Source organism: Primulina eburnea, chromosome 3, assembly GCF_022965805.1.
Source record: "Primulina eburnea isolate SZY01 chromosome 3, ASM2296580v1, whole genome shotgun sequence".
Classification (NCBI taxonomy): domain Eukaryota; kingdom Viridiplantae; phylum Streptophyta; class Magnoliopsida; order Lamiales; family Gesneriaceae; genus Primulina; species Primulina eburnea.
This window is the reverse complement of record NC_133103.1, coordinates 24,696,748-24,706,526: the sequence shown is the minus strand read 5'-3', so window position 1 is coordinate 24,706,526 and position 9,779 is coordinate 24,696,748. Positions and strand designations below refer to the sequence as shown.

The window sequence follows — 9,779 nt, the reverse complement described above, 5'->3', positions numbered from 1 at the left end:
CTTTGGGGTGCTCCAGTGTTATTTGTGAGAAAGAAGAACGGTTCAATGAGACTCTGCATTGATTACCAGCAACTGAACAAGGCTACGGTAAAGAACAAATACCCTTTGCCTCGCGTCGATGATTTATTTGATCACTTGCAGGGTTCTTCTGTGTATTCCAAGATCGATCTGAGATCTGGATATCATCAGCTGAGAGTCAGAGATTCAGATATATCGAAGACAGCTTTCAGAACCAAGTATGGCCATTATTAGTTTATAGTCATGCCGTTTGGGTTGACAAATGCTCCAGCTGTGTTTATGGGTCTGATGAACCGTGTGTTTCAGAAGTATCTCGATGATTTTATGATTATTTTTATCGATGATAATCTAAATTATTCAAAGAATTTGAATGATCATGCCGAACATTTGAGAATTTTTTTGAGAACTCTGAGGGCTAAGAAATTGTATGTCAAGCTTTCGAAATGTGAATTTTGGCTGAATTAGATTGTATTTTTAGGTCACATTATATCTGGAGATGAGATTTCTGTTGATCTTAACAAAGTTGAGGCCGTGATCAATTGGCATAGACTAACATAAGTGCCAGAGATACGCAGCTTTATGGGTTTTGCAGGATATTATCGACGATTCATTAAAGATTTCTCCAGTATTGCTAAGCATATTACTCATCTGACTCAGAAGAATGCATCGTTTGTTTGGTCAGAAGAGTGCGAATCCAGCTTCTTAGAATTGAAGAAGGGATTGACCAGTGCTCCGGTGTTGGCTATTCTGTCAGGTACTGGTGATTTTGTGGTTTATTGCGATGCTTTTCACAGAGGATTGGGTTGTGTTTTGATGCTGCGAGGTCATGTCATTACTTATGCCTCGAGACAGTTGAAGCCGCATGAGACTCGCTACCCAATTCATGTTCCTGAATTGGCGGCCATTGTATTTGCTTTGAAGATATGGCGACACTACCTATATGATGAGAAGTTTGAGATTTATTCTGATCACAAGATTTTGAAATATCTGTTTTCACAGTCTGAATTGAATATGAGGCAGCGAAGATGACTTGATTTATTGAAAGATTTTGATTGTCAAATCAAGTACTATCCAGGGAAGTACAATGCAACAGTTGATGCACTGAATCGAAATGTATGTTCTTTATCCTTATCGACGATTGGTGTTACAAATTTGATTGAAGATTGCTGTTTTTCTCGATTGGTATTTGAGACAGATGGTAAACCGTTGAGATTATATGCTGTTCAAGTCGAACCAGAGCTGATTTTGAAAATTAAAGCGGCTCAGAAAGTTGATCAGAATGTTCAAAACTCGGTAGCGATGATCAGAGCAGGGCATCGATCCGATTATATGCTGTTCAAGTCGAACCAGAGCTGATTTTGAAAATTAAAGCGGCTCAGAAAGTTGATCAGAATGTTCAGAACTCGATAGCGATGATCAGAGCAGGGCATCGATCCGAGTATCAGGTTCGTGACAATGTGTTACATGTGAATAATTTTCTCGTTGTGCCAGATGTTTCAGATTTGAAACGACAGATATTGTCAGAAGCACATAGCAGTCGATTCAGTATTCATCCTGGTGGCAGAAAAATGTACAATGATTTGAAAAGACAGTTCTGGTGGAAACAGATGAAAGCTGATATTGCTGAAATTGTATCCAAGTGTCTGAATTGCCAACAGGTAAAAGCTGAAAGAAAGAAACCAGGAGGTCTGTTACAGAGTTTGTCCATTTCAGAGTGGAAATGGGATCACATTTTTATGGATTTTGTGACGAAGCTACCACGTTCCTCCTGAGGTTGCGATGCGATTTGGGTCGTGATTGACAGATTGACCAAATCAGCATGTTTTATTCCGTACAAGATGACGTACAGACATGACCAGATGACAGAGATCTATGTTAGAGAAGTGGTCAGATTGCCGGGAGTACCAAAGTCGATTGTATCAAACCGTGATCCTCGGTTTACTTCGCATTTTTGGCACAGTTTACAGCAGGCTCTAGATACAAAGTTACATCTGAGTATCACATATCATCCATAGATCGACGGACAGTCAGAGCGGACTATCCAGACACTGGAGGATATCTTAGAGCTTTAGTGCTAGATTTTGGCACTAGTTGGCAAGATTCTTTGCCACTTTGTGCGTTTTCGTACAACAACAGCTATCAGACGAGTATAGAAATGGCACCGTTTGAAGCGTTGTACGGCAAGAAGTGTAGATCCCCTCTTTATTGGGACGATATCTCTGAGGTACCTGAAATTGGACCTGACATGATTAGAGATATGACTGAGAAAGTGAAGCCGATTTAGAAGAGAATGAAGACAGCTCGAGACAGACATGCCAAATATGCCAATGTTTGACGTAGACCGTTGGTATCTGTGGCAAGAGACAGAGTATTCTTGAAGATTTCTCCTTTCAGAGGCATTGTCAGATTTGACAAGAAAGGGAAGTTGTCTCCACGATATATTGGGCCGTACGAGATTCTCGAGAAGATAGGAGATCGTGCCTATCGACTCGCCCTACCACCTTCTTTATCGGGATATCGGGAATACATGATGTCTTTCATGTATCGCTATTGCGGAAGTATATTCCTGATGCTTCACATATTCTTCATCCAGATGAAGCCGAACTTGACGAAACACTGAGTTACTCTGAAAAGCCAATCCAGATTCTGGACCGTAAAGAAAAGCAACTCAGAACGAAGACTATTCCGCTTGTGAAAGTTCAGTGGAGTCGTCATGGCATTGAAGAAGTTACCTGGGATACTGAATCAGATATGAGACAGAGATTCCCAGAGTTATTTTATTGATGTGAATTTTTTGATTAGCTTCTTTTATACAATTTATTTCTGATATGATTTGATTGCCTGTGATTTCGGGGACAAAATCATATCTTAGGGGGGAGAAATGTAATGGCCGAGATTTCTATTCTGTTAATCTGTTATTATTGATTTTGAATTGATATGGTTATGAAGAACCACTGCGAGACTTGATTTGAGTTGGCATGTGATATCGTTTGTGCGAGGACAGAACACCTCGCGCATATGCGCGACACCGATGCGCGCATATGCAGGAGGCAGGCTGAGAACCTTGCGCATATGAGCAAATAGAGTACGCGCATATGCACGAGCATGTGCAGGGGATAATTGCCGAGACAGTAGGTCTCGCGCATATGCGTGGAGATGGTGCGCGCATATGCGCGAGCGGCCGAGAAGACAAGCGTCGAGATAGAAAGTCTCGCGCATATGCGCCCAGGAGGGTCGCGCATATGCGCGAGACGTGTAGCAAGAACATGAAGCCACTTGGTCTCAACCATGAATGATATATATAATACATTCATTTCCCTTGATATTCCGCAGCAAAAACCGAGGAATGCTACAGAGAAAGCTTCAAAGTTTTCACATTTTAGAAATTTGATTTTGTGAAAGATCCGCCCAGTCAGATTTTCGATCTGAGCTCAGTACCGTGATCCTTTCGTCAACAGCTACAAACAGACGTAGTTTTGTTATGTTTTGATATGATTATAAAATATGATATTGAAGGAATCATATGTGATTGATATATGGTGTTATTGATATATTAGACATCGTATAATCGAAACCGGATTGAAGAACGGATACCATATGGAATTGTTATGATTTTTCAGATTTGATATGATTGAGATTATATAGATTTGGTATTAGATTATGTTTGTTGATTGATTATGAGTTATTGGGATAGGTATATACTGATTTTGAATTACCGGTATTTCAAGATTGTGATGTTATGCCGTCGAAACAGAATTAGACTGAGTTCTGATTATATCTGATATTGATTGGGGTATATGTTGATATTTTATTACTCGAATATGATTATGCCAGAGTTGTATCGAAGATTTCGAAGACAGAACAGAGCCGAAACCCGACGAAAGAAAGATATAAATCAATGTTGAACCAGAAGATATGACTTGAGTCGGATTTGACTTGAGTTTCCCAAAACCACATACTTATTTGTATTGTTTAATACCTTTGAATTCATTTATTGTGTATGTGTAATGCCCGAGAATTTTGATTTTGTAATCTGAAATGATTTATTGATAATTGATGTGATTATAGATGAATTGGATCGGACCGGAAAAGCCAGAAAGAAGATTGGAAATATGTGCGAGGATGAGCCCTCGCGCATATGCGCGATCCCGCCGGGCGCATATGCCCGAGGTAGGCAGAGAACCTCGCGCTTATGCGCGACAGGACCCGCTCATATGCGTGAGTATGGCAGAGAACCTCGCGCATATGCGTCGGGCGAGGGCGCGCATATGCGCGAGTTGCTGTGAAGGATACACGCCGAGACATAATATCTCGCGAATATGCGCCGAGGAGGGTCGCGCATATGCGCGAGACGTGCATCACAAAGACTTAGCCACATGGCTTGGACATGCACGAGATATATATAAAATCTCTTCATTCCTTCATAACTCAGCAAAGGAAACGAGAAAAGACCGAGGAAAGCTTCAGAGAAATTGCCAGAGATCCTTACGCCTTTTATTTTAGGAATTTGAAGTTTGTGCAAGATCTGCCCTTCAGAATTTCAATCCGACTGCAGTACCGTTTTCCTATTGACGAGAGCTTCAACTGGACGTAAGTTTTACTACATTTTGCTATGTTTTGAAATTATGATATTGAAGGAATCAGATATGATTCATATATGGTGTTATTGACATAGTAAACATCGTATAATCGAAACTGGATCGAAGAACGGATACCGTATAAAATTGTTATGATTTCCGAATGGATTTGATTGAGATTTGATATCATAATTGTGTTATTATTGATTATGAGATATTGGGATTGATATCTGTTGATTTGTATTGCTGGGTATATTGAAATTGTGCAGTTATGCTGTTGAAACAGAATTAGATTGAGTTCTCATTATATCTAGTATTGATTTGAGTGGTGTATTGATATTGTTCTCCTCGATATTTTCATTGCCAGATTGAGTATTGAAAGGTTCGAATTCGAGACATCGACTTCGTCAGATCAACAGGAAGAAATGTATAAATCAATTTAACCGGGAGATCGACTCGAGTTAGATTGGACTTGAGTTTCCCAAAAACCACATACTTTTATTTATTGCATTAATATTTGCAATTCACGAGATCGGTATGCTTAGTCTATTGATTTATAGCAAAGCGTGTATTGATTATACGAGGATGAGAGATCAAAATTAGCGTGGAGGTCCGGACCCAGAAGTAGAATAGGTTTCAGCACTGGATGTATAGCTGTTGAACCTTAGTTTAATATGTATGTATGTAGTACAAGACTTGTACCTTATTGTTGATGTTTATATCAGATGGATTACATTATGTTCTGCACTTGTATTTAAAAAAAAAATGGACCTAGTTTATTTATTTGATCCAATTATTCCCAAAATCGATTAAGAAATGAATTAGCGTCCGTGTCCCCACATATCTATGAAATAAGCATAAATGGAATTTATATGTTTATTAAAGTAGATTGAATAGGTTTTTTTAAAAAAATTTAAAGTTTATTTTATTTCATTTTTTTAATATTTGTTTTACGGATTTTGGACGTTGAAATTTGATGAAAACTGAAAATGGTTTGTCAAAAAAGTCAAGGCATTATAGATTGGTACATGGCACGTACAAGAAGAAAATAACAATTTATCCTCTACAAAATAAATAATGCGTATATTTCAACATTTGTCTTTCTTAATTTTTTCTTTTTATTTGTAACTTGAACTAACTCGTTTCATAAAATTTAATAGCAATGGACTACAATCTATCTTATGTTTTTCTATTTACGTTTTTAGACTTTTATTTAATCAATTTTAATATTAATATCTATTATGCATACTCTTTTTCATTTTTTTCCCATGGCATGTGGCAAAGACTTGGTCTTGACATAATGCCACATGCCTAAAGATCACCTAAATATTTGTATGGAAAAAAAAGACTAAAATCACAAAAACAAATACCAATAATTCTAAAAACAATACTTATTCAAACACGATCTTAGTAGCAAATAGAGCATCACTTCCAACATATATTCTATTTAACCAAGTCAATCCGGAATAACTCAAAATGTTCAAAGCAATATGGTGTTGCTCAAACTCATCCGACCAAAAAAAGGTCAATTCATAGCTTTCCACTGATTATCATCGTAGGTTCGAATTCTAGTATCGCATGATCCTTCCGTAGGTTAGCAATTTGTTCCTCCGGCAGCGTAACCGAGACCGTTCGCCCTAAGCCAGGTTCTCGTGCAGGCATCACTATAATCAAACCTTGCCCTTCCTCAGTCCCCACACTATAACTCACATGCACCGGCTCCTTCCCTTTGTCAAATTTCGCGGCATACATGAGTGACTGCCCGTTGTCCACATCAAGTATGTTTTCCATGTTAATGCATGTTAATTCGGAATCATGCATCCCATAGGGTTTGTCATCTCCCTTCATATCAGCGACGTGCGAGTGGATGTAATTGGCCACTTTTCCGATACCAGCTGGGCTCGTCAAATCCTCTACGTCTACCGAAAGTGACGAGAAACGCATGGCATTTCCAAAATAACCGAGCGGCACGGACTTAGGCCCACGATTTCTCAAGTCTACGCATATCGAAAGCCAACATTTCCGGCCACCAAAAGATGTTGGCTCCTGCCACCTCGTGATGCGCGACCATAGCAAAGCCACTAGAGCTTCGAAGGGATCCGGATCCGCTTCTGGGCACTGGTTTCGAACTTGTGACATGCATTTTTCGACAGAGTTGCTGGAGAATTTCATTGTTAAAGTTGCCATTTTTCGAGGGACTGCATGGTTCGGCATAGTTTTGAATGGAGGGATCAAGCGGCCCGTGGGAGGCGCGGAGAGTAATTGGAAGATAGGAGGGTGGAGGAGCTGCTGGCCGCGGTGAACGTCGGTCCAAGATTTGATCAGTAGGGTTGCACTTGTTATGTCTGCCTGCATGTGATGGCATCTGAGGGCAATAGCCATGCCTCCACATTCAAAATTGGTTATCTGCATACGAATATTCAAAGTAATAATAATAAAACTATTGTTTCACTTAGTGTTTTACTAAAATTATGATATTTTTTTGACACATTAAATTAAGAATTTAAATAATGATATAATAATATTTCACGCTAGGTGAATTAGAAACTTACGAAAAAAAAATTTAGAGTAATTTTAATTAGACGAAACAAGAGATTTTTTTATGTGCTTACGTAAAAAATTAAAGATCGAAATGCATCACTCAGCTTATACATAATTAATTTCATATAGAAAGATATTGTCAACTGGACAAAGTCAAAGAGGAATATTAGGTTTCATGATTAATTTAATTCAGAATGAAATATGAAATAAAAATATTATGTATTATGTTATTAAAAAATTTCGATTAATTATTTTTAAAAAATTATTAGATTATTGTTTGAATGATAGGATTATTTATTTTGAAATTAATTCCTTGGTTTTAAATTTTATAATATTTTAGATATTTTGATTTAAATAAATAAATGCATAGAGATATTGAGGCCGATAATTAATAAATAAAAATATATATAGAGTATGAAATTGGATAATTTTTTAACTTCCATATTTACATACACATTTTTCACATAATAAAGTTCAATAACTCATTAGTCATTACGAACAACACATAACGCGATGTAACATAAATTTATATATATGTATATTTGAGATGGGGTGGGATTTCATTTTTATATTTAAAACTAAAACGATCTTACAAACATATAAATACTAAAGGTGAGACAAATTAAATTCTACTATACTACCAAAAAAATATTTGAAAACAAATAGGTTATATGGAAATTCATCTACAAAAATTTCCCGAATTATTAATTCTAACCTATATATCAAAATTATATTAATAACAATTAACTGGTCAGCAAAATCATAGCATCCATTTTACCTGGATCCGAAAGGGAGACCAGAAGCTGGGATCTTGGGGCATGTCCTCCCACACCATCAGATCTTGCTCCTCCTCTGCATCCGCAGATCTCAGCCATTCAACCAGCGTAGTACCCACCTTGGCCCTAACCATCCTAACCCCAGCATCGTTACACTTGATCTGCCACCCACCATCATCCGGGTCACGGGTCAACCGACCCGTCACCACCGGGTAATCGTTCAGTAAGTGGGACAAGGAGACCCGGAGATTATCGAGCTGGTCTGACATCGACCCGTGGATAAATGGGTTGGACTCGTAGTAGAAAATGACTTGGACCTTTTTATGTCCCATCTCTTGATCCAGCTTCGATAATTTGTGGACCTTCCCGGCCTCGATGGGCTTGCTCGAGACAACACTCAATAGTGACTGTCACCTTCACTCTGCTACATTTTCTTGATCCTTCCATCTTTGGGAAAACTCGTCAAGTAAATTTGCGTGAGTGCGTGTGCTTTTTTTTGTGGTGATTTTGTTTGAAGGGATTGGTGATGGTTTTAATTAATAGGGGTGGATGGGGATAGATATGGTGTTGGTTGGGGGTTATTTAATGAGCCAATTGAATGTGTTTGTGTGCCATTTGAATGCATCGTGGACCCATGGATCATGCCTCGCCAATCAAGTTCATGTTATCTGTCGTTTTTGATGTTAAACGATGAAATATCTTTTATCGTCGATCCAGATTTAAAAGAAAGTTCGATGATTGTATTTCGGATTGATATATGATTTTAGACTGTTTTCGGTTGCCTTGATTAGTTCGAAGACGATGTTAAAAGTTGATATTTGTCATTAATTAGAATGGTTTAATATTTTGTTTTTATCTCATTTCACTTGTTTGATCATTAACACATTGAGAGAATGAGCCCAGAAAAATTATGATTAAATGACAAAATTATATTCGCCTTGGAATTAAGTGATTGACTCAAGCCTAGAGACCTATAATTGTACATAAATTATGAAATAGCAAAATATTTAACATGTTTAATTCTATATCATCAACTCATATATATTGCTTATCAACCATAATGACGTTATTTTCCGAAATAATCATTCTATTACTTTTGAGTTTTCTAGCTTTTACAAATTTTAACTATTCCATGAACTTAATAATTATATAGAGGTTATACAAAAATTATGTTTTTTAATTTATAGTTCGTGTATCATAAAAACATAATATTTTTTATTTTATAAATAACCTTATTCTTTATGTACATAAATTTTAATATCGATACCCTGTAATATTTCTAATCTGAACCAGATCAGGAACCAAGTATTTGGGGAGGGTTCGGGACACGAGGAACTAGGTCGGTAGTAAGGGGACGCCTGATCCATTGAAAGGGAGTGCGAAAAACCCGTGGTGGTTCTGACAGGATGGGGAAGCTTATGATGTTAAAGGCCGAAAACTCGAGGACCCGAGAGGCGCGGACCTCGGGTCGGGATAGTAGGTCGAGTCAGAGCGAGGGTGCGGCAGGTGTTGTACTAAAGTAGTGGGTGGAAGGGTCTGGGGGCAAAAGTACTTGAAGCAATGGAAGAACTCGGGATCTACTGGATGGGGACCGAGCTCAAGAAGATAAAAGCGTGAGGAAGAAGCATGTGATAGATCGGATCCAACCTTTACTGAAGGAAATGATCTTGTGATAATGGTAAGATTTGAATTCATAAAAGAAACATATTTTTTGCATTCGGAAAGAACTCTTCCTAGGGTCTGCCTATAAATACAAAGGTTTTCTTTATTCTTTAGACAGAGTCTTATGCACCGCATATTTTCTCTTGATTTTTTCCATCTATTTTTGTGAACATGTAATTATTTGAGCGTTGGAGTGACCATGACG

The 9,779-nt window shown here is 37.9% G+C and overlaps 1 pseudogene; it reads right to left on the bottom strand.

Annotated features, from left to right (window-relative positions):
- Window positions 1–5,949: 5,949 nt before the first annotated feature.
- Window positions 5,950–8,374, bottom strand: LOC140827436 (protein ECERIFERUM 26-like; annotated as a pseudogene).
- Window positions 8,375–9,779: the final 1,405 nt, after the last annotated feature.